This window comes from Eretmochelys imbricata, chromosome 2, assembly GCF_965152235.1.
Source record: "Eretmochelys imbricata isolate rEreImb1 chromosome 2, rEreImb1.hap1, whole genome shotgun sequence".
Classification (NCBI taxonomy): domain Eukaryota; kingdom Metazoa; phylum Chordata; order Testudines; family Cheloniidae; genus Eretmochelys; species Eretmochelys imbricata.
In genome coordinates, this window is record NC_135573.1 from 36,887,805 (window position 1) to 36,902,544 (window position 14,740).

Here is a 14,740-nt window from a genome sequence, read left to right on the forward strand (position 1 = left end):
CCCTGCTGCACCCCAACCCCCTGCTGCACCCCTCACCCCAACTCCCTGCCCTGAGCCCCCTGCCGTACCCTGCATACCTCCTGCACCCTTTGGGGGCAGGGAGGGAGCAGAGTTGGGGTGGGGACTTCGGGGAAGGGGTTGGAATGGGGACAGGGAAGGGGTGGGAAGAGACAGGGCCTCATGGAAGGGGTGGAGTGGGGGTGGAGCCAGGGGCAGCGATGTGGGGTGTCAGTGATGCGGCCCTCGGGCCAATGCACTCGTCCTCATGTGGTCCTCGTGGTCATTTGAGTTTGAGATCCCTGCAACCCTGAAAAGGGTCTAAATGGTACAACACACAGCAGCCTGTCTGCTTCCCAAATGTCTCCTAGAACTCCCCTCCAGTGTTCTGCCTCCACTAATAAGAGAGTCCAGTTCAGCATCTCTATCCTGATATCTAAAGCTCTTTGTGTGAATTATCTAGTTACCTGAGCCACTGCCTTTCTCTCCAGCACAGTGATCTCCCGTGACACCTTGGTTTCACTGGATCAAACTTGTGACCAATAACTGAGAGGTTTGTCCACGTGGAAGACAAAACCTCCACAAGAGGTAGACAGAAACTATGGAACTCGCTCCTGCAACAGGTAAGAGTGACCACAGCTATCAGCATTCTCAGAACTAAATGCAAAGCTCATCCCTTAGACTTGGCTTTCCTTCACTAAAGTCTTTACACCCACACAAGACCTAACCAAGGTGTTTCTTCTACACATTGAAAAAGGAGAAGGAGAGATCGTTACATTTACTTTTGAGTAGCTGGCAGGCACTCAATACAATAGTGGTGGGGATAAGCTACTTAAACCAGTCTCTGATTATTTGTAATATAATCTTGCATTGTGTTCAGGTCTGCACATACCTGTTTTGAGATGGTAATACATGTAAAGTACCTGTTTTGACCTTTCAGGAAAGGATGATAGAAATCAGTCACCATCATCCCAAACCCAGATATGAGAAAACCAGAGGCTCCATCAGAATAATGTTCTACATTAACACTTCTGAGATTTGAAAATGTACGTGATGGGTGAAAAGGGGATGTATCATTTCCTACACAGCTCAAACAGTTATGTCTATGGACTTGTTCAATACAATCTTACAGGCTTGATAAGACAGTGCATGGGCTGTCTTAATCAAATACTTCTTTAGTGAAACAGACAAACCAGGAAGGGTTGTCTGTTGGTGGTACCTCATCGCTTTTTACCAGCTCACTCCCCTCCTCCAGCATTAGCCTCCTCTTAGTGTCCTACTATCACTCTCCACTAGGGGTCACAGCTTTACTTGTATTACTCCATCTGACTGGGACTTAGTGTCCTCAAGAGCCAGCGAGTAGATTGCTTTAAATCTTGCATTAGAATGTATCTTCTGTCTCTAGTTTATGAGTGTAAAGCATTGTGTAACACTTGATGTGATGAACAGTCCGTAAAATAACCATATTGTATTTATCACAATGACTATAATGTGAACAACTCCAATCCTTGACTTCCACAGCAAGAGTTAACTTCTCAACAGAAATGGGTCTTGCCTTCTAAAGTGACTGTTACGACTTTCGCTTCTATGGGCAGGACTTTCCTTGAAAAGCTCAGACCTGAGGATGTTTCTGGGATTTGGCAGTGAAAGTGAAAGTGACAGTCAAGTCAGGTATATGAAAGTGGGATGTGTTTTGTTCTTAACCACACACATTGCACGAGCCCTGTCACTAGTCTGGCACCAGCACTCCCTTCTCCCCCCATTTGGATGAGATCTCCGGCTTTCTTGACAGTAGCTATTCCTTTTCCTAGAGTATTATCAGTGCACACTTGTGATGCATCATAGCAGTACTGACAGTTGCAGGGTGAAATACTTGGTTTGTTGCAGTAGAAAGAACCGGCACAGAATTCAGGGACCAGCCCATCTGCATGTCACAGACAGACTGTCTCCTTCTCCCAAAGAAACCTTTTTCCCCAAACTGGATTGCTGGTTTATTCAAACACAAATGTCCTTGTAGCACTAAAGGCACTGCCTGAATCACTGGCTCTTTAACTTTATGTAGGCAGACAGATTGTACGTTACAAACAAACAAAAAAAACCATCTTTGGCTTAAGTAACATTCTAGTGACAAAGATTTGTTGTTTTATTTGTAGTTAAAGTGTCATTAAACGATTATTAACAAACAACACTTAGGACTTACATGATAAATTTCCATTTGTAGATCTTAAAGTTCTTTACAACAATGGGTACCCATTGTCGTCCCCATGTGAGTTATGGGGAAACTGTAGCACAGAGATTAAGTAACTTGCCCCAGGTAACAGTGTGTCAATGGCAGAGCCAGGAACAGAAGCCAGTGCCTCAGGCTCAGTGTCCTAGTAATTTGATCATAGTACCCCTTTCTTCTCAGCAGATTGAAATAAAAAGCTAATTCCTCCCTACACACAGTTCCGAGAACATAATTTCTATACATCTGGTCAAAGCTACAGTCAAACAAAATTGATGTAATCATGTCAAGTTCGCTGCTAGAACCTTAGAGAGAAAATTCTCCCTTCCCCTCCACCCTTCCCTGCTCTTTATTTTAAACCCCTCCCTCCATCACAGTTGCTTTGTTAGGGCCTCAACCTAAGAAGTGCAGATTATCAGCACAAGTCCCTTTTAAATCACTGGGAGATGCAGGTCCTCAGCACCTCTCACAATCAGGCCACTCCGTTAGGGTAGAAATTCATTCTCCGAATCAGACACACTTTCCCTGAGACTTACTTTTGCAACAAAACCAAAATGCTAACACTTTATTTTTGGTCCTTTTCTTTCCCAGTTGAGGACATGGTCTCTAGCGTGCTTGTCTCTTAACCACAAGCCTCTCCAGGCTTATTCAGATGTATCTGAAATGGTGTCAATGCCAGTTGCAGCCTAGAGCATCTGTTTGGATGATACATTGTGAGTCCTCCTCCTCCTAAGGATCTATACCAGAGGCAAAGCCTTACTGGCTTCCAAAGATGTTCAGAAACCATGCACTGGTCTCCATTGTTGATTTTCTACAGTTTTCCAGTAAATTTGGACTAGTCTAGCTGACCATCAACATGCTGCATCAGTGCATGGTCTCCTTTCCTGCCAGTCCCTGAAAGAAGGGCTTCATTTGGAAGGCATGGTCTAGGATGGATTGAAAGTGCAGCTGAAGCCGGAGAGGAATGAGTTTTTGTCTCATCCCATTCTCCCCATCCTATGTTTCTGTCTAGACTTCACCTTTTTGTCCAGCTCCTTATTCCTATTCTTCTCCTCCTCCTTCGTCTTATCCCATTATCTGGGGTCAGGTCATTGTGCTTCTGCCATCTTCACCTGCCTGAGCTGGCACTAATGTCCACCTGCTTACCACCTTCTTTGATACAATCCATCCATTGCTTCCTCAGCTTTCCTCATGGTCTCTTTCTTACCACCCTCTCTTGCCTTGCTATCTTCACCGAGTCCTCTTCATTCATCCTTTGTACATAACCAAACCAGCAAAGCTGCGCTTCCTAGATTTGTCAGCCACATCACGGACTTTGACTTCCATCATAAAATCATAGAACTGGAAGGGACCTTGAGAGGTCATCTAGTCCAGTCCCCTGCACTCAAGGCAGGACTATATTATCTAGAGCATTCCTGACAGGTGCTTGTCTAACCTGCTCTTAAAAATCTCCAATGATGGAGATTCCACAACCTCCCTAAGCAATTTATTCCAGTGCTTAACCACCTTGACAGTTAGGAAGTTTTTCCTACTGTGCAACCTAAACCTCCCTTGCCACAATTTAAGCCCATTGCTTCTTGTCCTAGCCTCAAAGGTTAAGAAAAACAATTTTTCTTCCTCTTCCTTGTAACAACCTTTTACATACTTGAAAATTGTTATGTCCCCCACCTCAGTCTTCTCTTTTCCAGACTAAACAAACCAATTTTTTTTCCCCCCATCTTCCTTCATAGGTCATATTTTACAGATCTTTAATCATTTTTGTCACTCTTCTCTGGACTCTCTCCAGTTTGTCCACATCCTTCCTGAAATGTGGCGCCCAGAACTGGACACAATACTCCAGTCGAGGCCTAATCAGCGCAGAGTAGAGCAGAAGAATTACTTCTCGTGTCTTGCTTACAATGCTCCTGCTAATATATCCCAGAAGGATGTTTGCTTTTTTTTTTTTTTTTTTTTTGCAACAGCGTTCCACTGTTGACTCATTTAGCTTGTGGTCCACTATGACCCCCAAATTGCTTTCCGCAGTACTCCTTCCTAGGCAGTCATTTCCCATTTTGTATGTGTGCAACAGATTATTCCTTCCTAAACGGAATACTTTGCATTTGTCCTTATTGAATTTCATCCTATTTACTTCAGACCATTTCTCCAGATCATTTTGAATTTTAATCCTATCCTCCAAAGGACTTGAAACCCCTCCCAGCTTGGTATTGTCCACAAACTTTATAAGTGTACTCTCTGTGCCATTATCTAAATTACTGATGAAGATATTGAACAAAACTGGACCCTGAACTGATCCCTGTAGGACCCCACTTGTTATGCCTTTCCACCATGACTGTGAACCGCTGATAACTACTCTCTGGGAACTGTTTTCCAACCAGTTATGCACCCACCTTATAGGAGCTCCATCTCAGTTGCATTTCCCTAGTTTGTTTATGAGAAGGTCTTGTGAGATCATATCAAAAGCTTTACTATAGTCAAGATATACCACCTCTACCACTTCCACAAGGCTTGTTACCCTGTCAAAGAAAGCTATCAGGTTGGTTTGACATGGTTTTTTCTTGACAAATCCATGCTGTTACTTATCACCTTATTATCTTCTAGATGTTTGCAAATTGATTGCTCAATTATTTGCTCCATTATCTTTCCGGGTACAGAAGTTAAGCTGACTGGTCTGTAATTCCCTGGGTTGTCCTTATTTCCCTTTTTATAGATGGGCAAATACAGTGCCATTTTCCAGTCTCCTGTCTTCCATGACTTTTCAAAGATAATTGCTAATGGCTCAGATATCTCCTCAGTCAGCTCCTTGAATATTCAAGGATGCATGTCATCAGGCCCTGGTGACTTGAAGACATCTAATTTGTCCAAGTAATTTTTAACTTGTTCTTTCTCTATTTTTTAGCCTCTTCTGTTACTACCTCATTTTCACTGGCATTCACTATGTTAGACATCCAATCACCACCAACCTTTTTGGTGAAAACCAAAACAAAGTAGTCATTAAGCACTTCTGCCATTTCCACATTTTCTGTTATTATTTCCTCCCCCCACCCCTTGAGTAATGGGCCTACCCTGTCCTTGGTCTTCCTCTTGCTTCTAATATATTTGTAGAATATTTTCTTGTTACCCTTTATGTTTCTAGCTAGTTTGATCTCATTTTGTGCCTTGGCCTTTCTAATTTTGTCCCTACATGTCTGTGTTATTGGTTTATATTCATGCTTTGTAAATTGACCTAGTTTCCACTTTTTGCAGGACTCTTCTTGATTGAAGATCTCCTGGGTAAGCCAGGGTGGTCTCTTGCCATACTTCTTATCTTTCCTACACTGTGGGATAGTTTGCTCTTGTGCCCTGTCATAAATATAAAGGGAAGGGTAAACCCCTTTGAAATCCCTCCTGGCCAGGGGAAAGCTCCTCTCACCTGTAAAGGGTTAAGAAGCTAAAGGTAACCTCGCTGGCACCTGACCAAAATGACCAATGAGGAGACAAGATACTTTCAAAAGCTGGGAGGAGGGAGAGAAACAAAGGGTCTGTGTCTGTCTTATGCTGGGTCTTGGCCGGGGATAGACCAGGAATGGAGTCTTAGAACTTTTAGTAGGTAATCTAGCTAGGTATGTGTTAGATTATGATTTCTTTAAATGGCTGAGAAAAGAATTGTGCTGAATAGAATAACTATTTCTGTCTGTGTATCTTTTTTGTAACTTAAGGTTTTGCCTAGAGGAGTTCTCTATGTTTTTGAATCTAATTACCCTGTAAGATATCTACCATCCTGATTTTACAGGGGGGATTTCTTTATTTCTATTTACTTCTATTTTCTATTAAAAGTCTTCTTGTAAAAAACTGAATGCTTTTTCATTGTTCTCAGATCCAAGGGTTTGGGTCTGTGGTCACCTATGCAAATTGGTGAGGCTTTTTATCCAACATTTCCCAGGAAAGGGGGGGTGCAAGTGTTGGGAGGATTGTTCATTGTTCTTAAGATCCAAGGGTCTGGGTCTGTAGTCACCTAGGCAAATTGGTGAGGCTTTTTACCAAACCTTGTCCAGGAAGTGGGGTGCAGGGTTTTGGGAAGTATTTTTGGGGGAAAGACGTGTCCAAACAGCTCTTCCCCAGTAACCAGTATTAGTTTGGTGGTGGTAGCGGCCAGTCCAAGGACAACGGGGGGAATATTGTGTACCTTGGGGAAGTTTTGACCTAAACTGGTAAAGATAAGCTTAGGAGGTTTTTCATGCAGGTCCCCACATCTGTACCCTAGAGTTCAGAGTGGGGGAGAAACCTTGACATGCCCTTAATAATGTCTCTTTGAAAAACTGCCACCTGTCTTCTATTGTTTTTCCCCTTAGACTTGTTTCCCATGGGATCTTACCTACCAACTCCCTGAGTTTGCTAAAGTCTGCTTTCTTGAAATCCAGTGTCTTTATTTTGCTGTTCTCCCTCCTATCATTCCTTAGAATCATGAACTCTATCATTTCATGATCACTTTCACCCAAGCTGCCTTCCACTTTCAAATTTTCAACCAGTTCCTCCCTATTTGTCAAAATCAGCCTCTTCCCTAGTAGCTGTCACCACCTTCTGAAATAAAAAATTGTCTCCAATACATTCCAAGAACTTATTAGATAATCTGTACCCTGCTGTGTTATTTTCCCAACAGATGTCTGGGTAGTTGAAATCCCCCATCACCACCAAGTCCTGTGCTTTGGATGATTTTGTTAGTTGTTTAAAAAAGCCTCACGCACCTCTTCTTCCTGGTTAGGTAGTCTGTAGTAGACCCCTACCATAACATCAGCCTTGTTTTTTACTCCTTTTATCCTTGCCCAGAAACTTGCAACAAGTCTGTCTCCTATTTCCTCTCAACCTCAATCCACGTGTTATACATTTTTAAATATATAAGGCAACACCTCCTCCCTTTTTTCCCCTACCTGTCCTTCCTGAGCAAGCTATATCCTTCTATACCAATATTCCAATTATACGTATTATCCTATCAGGTCTCTGTGATGCCAGCTGTGTCATAGTTCTGTTTATTCACTAGCATTTTGAGTTCTTCCTGCTTATTCCCCATACTTATTGCATTAATATACAGACATCTAAAATACTGATTTGATCCCCCCACTCCCCTGCCAATTCTGTCTGGTCTCTCCTTTATCCCTGCTATAACAGCCTGTGCTCCCATCCAAATTCCAAACCTTCTCCCAGGTCTCCATGTTCTTGATTTACCTGTGGGCTTTGGTCACCTGCCTCCTTTGAACCTAGTTTAAAGCCCTCCTCTCTAGGTTCGCCAGTCTGTATCCAAATATGCTCTTCCCCATCCTCAATAGGTGGATCCCATCTCTGCTTAGCAGTCCTTCCTGGAACCGTAGTCTGTGGTCAAGGAAATCAAAGCACTCCTGGCGACACCATCCTCACAGCCAGGCATTCACCTCCAGGATGCATCTGTCTCTGCCTGGGCCCCTACCCTTGACCAGAAGGATCAAAGAGAACACCGCCTGCTCTCCCAACTCCCTCACCCTTACTCCCAGAGCCCTGTAGTCACTTCTGATGTGCTGAGGGTCATACCTCACAGTATCATTAGTGCCCACATGGATGAGTAACATGGGGTAGTAGTAGTCAGTAGTCAGAGAGCTGGATAATCCTCGACAATCCCTCCATAACGTCTTGCATACAGGCCCCTGGCAGGCAGCATAACTCCCGGGATGCCATGTCAGGTCGACAGAGGGGTGCCTCCATCCCCCTCAGAAGAGGGTCACCAATCACCACTACCCTACATTTCCTCCTGGATCCTCCTCCTGGATCCATCCTCCTGGAGATTGGTGATCCTCTCAGCCTTGGGGGTACATGGCTTCTCCTCTTTCTCTTGTGGGGGGGGGGGGGGAGGATTGGTCATTGCTAGGGCAGCATATCAGTTTTCCATCACCATGGTGGGTGGGTGGATTGGGAGTAGGGGTGGAGCACTGCCTGCTGCCAGTGCCCTCCCTGTGACAGACCCATATCCTTCTCCCCCAGTGGTGTGACAGCAATCCTCTGTAGCTGGATAGCTTCCTCAACCTTGGATGTCTCCATGTAAATATTCTTGAGGAACTCCTCTCGGGCAAGGATGCTCCTCAGTCTAGCCACCTCCTCCTGTAGCTCTCCCACCTGCTTCCTGAGAGATTCCACCAGCAGGCACCTTTCACACTGGATGGTCCCCCTAGCCTGGCTTTCTAAGAGTGGGAAATGCAGGCCACAGTCTCTGCAAATCCACACCAGGATCTGGGCAGAGGCATCTGTGGTGAGGTTGTCTGTGTGGATACAGGCGCAGGTGGAGGAGACAGCAGCGGCGTTGGCACTGGCGATGTGGCCCTTCCTAATCATAGCGACTGTATTACAACTCCCTCCTACAAACTCCCCTGTTCGCTAGCTCCCCATCCTAATGCTTTCATTTCAAAATCTTGTCCTGGCACAATTCTTTTTATTGCGTGAAGACTTAATCGCAAACCCCTGTAGGCACTCAACCTGCAGTCTCTTCACTGCCCATGCTTCAGAACCATTGCTCTGTACAGTGGGCCTTCAGTCTCAGGGGCATACACACCTCCTGAGAAGTTATCCCACGCTCTTCCAGCGCTCCCCAGTCTGGACTGTATTTCATGTTCAAACTCGCCATCTTCTGTAACTCGGCCACCCAGGTACTTGAACTGATCCATCTGGTTTACTCTTATTCCATTCCTGTTTTATTTCATAATTATTTATATCAGAGGCAGGGGTATAATTAAGGGAATATATCCTTCCATAACTTGACAAACCATTACTTGAAGAGCGTCCTGAATGTAATTCTCCATGAGTCCCCACTCTGTTACTCAGCCCTGAAGAAACAGCCTCCTGTCAAGCACAGCACTGAGCTGACTGGCTTAGCAAAGCAGGCATGCACTGAGCCAGTGGTAAGAGCAGCTACAGCAGAAAGAAGAGGCTGAGGTCAGTGAACCCTCAGGAGCAGGATTCAGGGCTGGGGAAAGAGATCGAAGAATAGTGGCTGAGGGAAAGCTTGTGGATAGCATTCATGGAGAACTTTGTAAGGATTTTGATACACTTTCCTAGTTTTCCCCCATCTGCTACTTCCAGGAACCCTTCTGTTCTTGCTCCTCCCTCCCTGTATTGTTACCTCTCCAAACTCTGTTCTTGGGTCTTATCCTTTTTTCCCTCTGTCATAAATATAAAGGGAAGGGTAAACACCTTTAAATCCCTCCTGGCCAGAGGAAAAACCCTTGCACCTGTAAAGGGTTAAGAAGCTAAGATAACCTCACTGGCACCTGACCAAAATGACCCATGAAGAGACAAGATACTTTCAAAGCTGGAGGGGGGGGGAAACAAAGGGTCTGTCTGTCTGCGTGATGCTCTTGCCGGGAACAGATCAGGAATGCAACTCAGAACTCCTGTAGAAAGTTAGTAAGTAATCTAGCTAGAAATGCGTTAGATTGCCTTTTGTTTAATAGCTGGTAAAATAGACTGTGCTGAATGGAATGTATATTCCTGTTTTTGTGTCTTTTTGTAACTTAAGGTTTTGCCTAGAGGGATTCTCTATGTTTTGAATCTGATTACCCTGTAAGGTATTTACCATCCTGATTTTACAGAGGTGATTCTTTTACTTTAATTGAAATTCTTCTTTTAAGAGCCTGATTATTTTTCATTGTTCTTAAGGTCCAAGGATTTGGGTCTGTGTTCACCTGTACAAATTGGTGAGGATTTTTATCAAGCTTTCTCCAGGAAAGGGGGTGTATGACTTGGGGGGATATTTTTGGGGGAAGATGTCTCCAAGTTGGCTCTTTCCCTGTTCTTTGTTTAACACACTTGGTGGTGGCAGCATAGGGTTCAAGGAAAAGGCAAAGTTTGTACCTTGAGGAAGTTTTTAACCTAAGCTGGTAAGAATAAGCTTAGAGGGTCTTTCATGCAGGTCCCCACATCTGTACCCTAGAGTTCAGAGTGGGGAAGGAACCTTGACACCCTCTATACCCTGTTACTGGGTGACCTAATCTGCTTACTCTGTTGCAGCTGCCATCTATGCCAACGACTCTGAAATCTCTCTCTCTCCACCCTAACCTTCCCCTGCAGTCCAGCCGCCCTCCTCCAACTATCCTACTACCTATGATGCTGGATGTTCAGCCTCCAGTTCAGCTTCAACATGACCTTCACTGACCTTCTCACCTCTCTTCTCCCTCCCTTCACCACCATCTTCCTGTTCATCCAGATTGCAACCTTGAGGCTAGAGCCACAAAGGGATTTAGGTGCCTACATCCAAAATGTAGATCCTCAAAACTTCTGCTCAGCTGTCACCTACCCCTGTAGGTGCCTAAATTTCTGCCAGTGGGGGAGAGAGAGACTGAGGCTGACTCTGTGCCCAGTAGTTAGGGCTCTCATGTACAATGAGGGCAAGTCAGGGTCAAGACCTTTCTCCACATCCACTGGACTCCGGGGGAAAGTCATCACTACCACCAGTTTTTGTGAGAAAGGTGCCTAAAAGTCAGGTAAGCCTAACTCAAGGAAGGGGTTCATCTCTCCGAATCCCAACTAGATACAGGCACCTTCCTCTGACTTGGTGTTAGGCACCTAAATCCCTTTCAAGAGCAGGGCTTAGGCCAGACCCCTCTCCTCAGCATGTCCTATTGTCTAGCTTAGGTAGCCCTCCACTTAGTGTGCTGGCTTTTGTGGATCCCATTTTCATTCACCTCTCTCCCGCCATCCAGTGTGTAGGGAGCCTGGGCACCTGACAAAAGGCTGAAAGTTATGCTAGGTGGCAGGGCATCTAAACATTAGGCCTTGCTACACTGAATCTAAGTCCCCTTTGTAAATCTAGCCCTTGGTGTCATGTTTCACACATCCAGGATGTCATCAAATCCTGACATTTCTTCCTCCACAACATACGGAAGTTCCAACCCTTCCTTTCTGCCCCTACAGCTAAGAAGCATCTCCATGCCTTGGTTATCTCCTGCCTTGATGCAGTCTTGAGGATCTCCCCACAATTTTCCTTTTGCTTTACAAATCAAATCATGGCCACCATTGCTCCATCTGGAGCTAGCTAGCCCAGACAGGACCCTCCCCCTTCCAAGCCTGACAATAGTAACCTTTAGTTGGCTAGTGGACTGACTGCTGACTGGCAGAGTTCCCTTGTCCCTGAACAGCTCATCTCTGTAGCATTCCCATACACTGCTGATGGACCTTGATTTTTTGTTTAAAAGCTGACATCTGACGATAACACAGCCCCAGCTGGGAAGGAGGTGTGGAGACTAAGGAGATATGGGGGTGACGGTAAAAAGAGACAGGCATCAAATAAAGTGAGGACAAGGATTAGAAGCTAATATGTCTCCTTTTCCAATTTGCCTTGAACCTGATGTTCATAAACCCTCTAAATCACCCTCATTTTCCATAGTAACTGTCATCAGCAGGGGTCGGAGCCAAAAAAAAAGCTGTCAGCTCAAGGTAAATTGTTCTGCAACTGATTCCAAGGTAATACACAAGGCCCTGTCTATTCACAGATGTTCTACTGTTTTAACAATATTGGTAGAAGCCCTAGGGTGGATACAGTTACTCTGTATAACTGCTTATACAAGCATAGCTATTCCTGTAGGGGAAGGGGAATATGTGTTACTGGTATAAAGGTGCCTTTTTACCAGTATAACTGTGCCCACACGAGAGATTATACTGGTAGAACTATGTCAGTTAAAAAGAAAAAAATGAAAACCCCAAAATAAATCATACTCTCTCAGAAATAGTTATAGCTGTACAAAAATGGGGTGTAGCTTTGACAAAGTGGGAGTTTTCTGTAATATGACTCCTAGGCATGCCTCAGTTTCTCTGGTTTCCTTTCCTTTCCCCTTCCCTGATCTGCCCAGCTTACCACACCAGTCTGCCCACAACCCTATTCCCCAGCTCGAGACGGCAGCCAGCAACAGCCTCCCTTAGCCCCCTCTCCTGCAGCTGACTCGAATAATGAAAATATTATTTTGTGCAAAATTTATTGATTTATTGAGACAGTGATTACAGGAAAAGAAGTTTGGTTAGCGTTCTCTGTTTGCATGGGTAGACATGGACATTGCATGCCAATAAAGTTACAAAGACTGCAGCCCCCAGCTGAGATATAAAAGCTCCATAACATGTTACAGTACAAAAGCTTTACTGTAGGGACAGCAAAGATCTTAGTGACTTTTCACAGGCTTACACAGAAAAAAACTGGGAACAGTGAATGTGTCCATCATTTCAGAACTCTATTTTTCTCTGAACTTTCACCATGGCTGCAGGGCAGATAAAGCAAAATCTAAGACTGAGAAATTTCTCAGGTTTTGTTCGGATATTTTGAGGAATAGCTGCATGGTATAGCTCACAACTCCCTTCCACGCCTGTAACGTTTCTGGGAGGGACCATCTTGGTGAATAACTTCAGTGTACCTCACTGGTCTATTCTTTGCCTTTTTGAATAAGGCCATTCTCTGCCTCCTGCTTTCCTGCCTCAGTGTAATGTCATCCAGAGTCAGGACAGCCTAAAGGGGACATAGAAGGGATTACTATGCAGTTTGCTCCTGGAAGTGTCCCTTCTGATAGCATACAGGCACCTCCAAGTTACACCAAAACTGCAAAGCCCAGATTGAGAACATAATTCCCGACCACCCCCAGACGGGGAACATCATTCCCAACTCAGCCTATGTCCCCACCTCCAATGCACAACAGCAAAGACAAAAATCCCAAAGCACACACCACTCAACTGGCTTCCCCAAGGATGGGAAGACTCTCAGGGAGGTAAAGTCAGCATTTTTAGCATGCATTTCTATCACAGCTTCCCTAGAATATGAACAGTAATCACTTATTAATTTTCTCCTCTCTTCTAAATAGTGACACAGCACCTGCACTGGCCAGACCTGCAAGGACAGGGCCTTTATCAGTGACTGACCAGCTGGCTAACTCACGATGAAATCTTCATGGACATCACCGCAAAGTCCAAACCAAAAAAACCCACCACCATCCAATTCCTCCTCATCCCTACCCCCCACCCCCTCCAACCCAAAAAAACCTCCGCAGTGGTGGAGGTAGTTGTTGAGGATGGAGAGGGAAACCGACAGGGAACTCTTCGGAGATTGCGGGAATGGCCAATGACATTGTGGGATTCAAAGCATTGCAGGTGCCGGAGACAGCATTGCTGTGGCCAAAGACCTCATCAAAGACAAGGGAGATGCAGAGGCAGCTCCTGAATACAAGACACAGCCAAAATGCTGCACTCTAACATATGTTGCGGTTCGGGCAGCAGGCCCTGCACTGTTGTAAACCAGGAGCCAGTCACGTTCTGCAGCTCCTGGGCAATACAGGATAGTGGGAGCACCAGCAACTCCTCCCTTCTGTACCCCACAGGAGAGCTCCCAGAGGCCATTCCCCTGGTTGGGCCAAGCTCAGGGCACTGAGAACAGTTGTACCTGCTGGCCCAGCTCTTTAGAAACCTCTATTGCCCTGGTAACTTTAAGCCTCACCATTCAACACCATAAGACCCATGAATAAGAAGAAGCAGAGGCAAGACGTAAAGCTTGCCTGTGACTTCAAACCATGCATTGTGCTGTTGCACTTTAATGTTTTGACTATTGTTTTAATTAGAGGTTGCTTTGTAGTTGTTTGACAATACATTGTTTCATTATGGTTTCATTTATAGGTTTATTTTTTGTTTATTACGTAATAGATTAATAACAAAACCACTGAGAAATTCAAAGAAACATTCATAAGGGGTCAAGGCACTTAATACTGAAATTCATTAAGTTTTATATAACTCATACCATTTTACAAGAGTACTAGGCAAAGACATGAGGTAAATAAGGACTGCCACAACATTGCACCTCCATTGCCCATAAACACCATGAAACTGCTCACAATCCATCCAGACCTCCCTGCGGGTTAACAGCTGGATGTACAGCTGCACAGGTTTAGGCTTGAGACTCAAAGTAGGAGCAATAGGCATCCCTGACAATATTGTCCTGTCTGTTTCCATTTTCTCTTGGACATCTTGCTGGCTGCTCAAACTGCTGAGCACGTGTCTGCGCCTCAGCCTCCCACTCATCACTAAGGCTCTCTCTCTTTCTCTCACAAACATTGTGCAAAGCACAACATGCTGCTATGATCTTGGGCACTTTTTTCCTGCTGCTTCCAACCTATTCCACAAACAGCACCACGTTCCTTACAAACAGCCAAATGCATGCTCCCCTGTCATTCTGAAACTACTGAGACAGTAGTTCAACAAGTGAATGGCTTCATTAGCCAGGGAAACAAGAGGACAAGCCGTGTCTCCCAGGATAATGAGCAGTGTCCACACCATGAAGGTCCATAGCATTCCTGGTGGCAAGCAGTCCTTTCACCACTAAGGTATACAGAGCGGAGTTCTGAAAGATCAGCCAGTATGTGTGACCTTAGATCTGCCCAGGGTGTTCTGTAAGCCCTTGGAGCACCATGGAGAAATGACCATCTCTGGTTATAAATTCTGATCCCTGATGGAGGAGGGAGGTTTGTGGGCAAATAATAGGTGCATGGGTCCCATCAA

General features: G+C 44.9%; 1 long non-coding RNA gene across 1 annotated transcript; it reads left to right on the plus strand.

Annotated features, from left to right (window-relative positions):
- Positions 1-501: 501 nt before the first annotated feature.
- LOC144260307 (uncharacterized) lies at positions 502-13,805 on the plus strand. The gene is made up of 3 exons (XR_013345010.1): positions 502-620; positions 1,519-1,668; positions 13,057-13,805. It is a non-coding gene; the product is annotated as an uncharacterized LOC144260307 (long non-coding RNA).
- Positions 13,806-14,740: the final 935 nt, after the last annotated feature.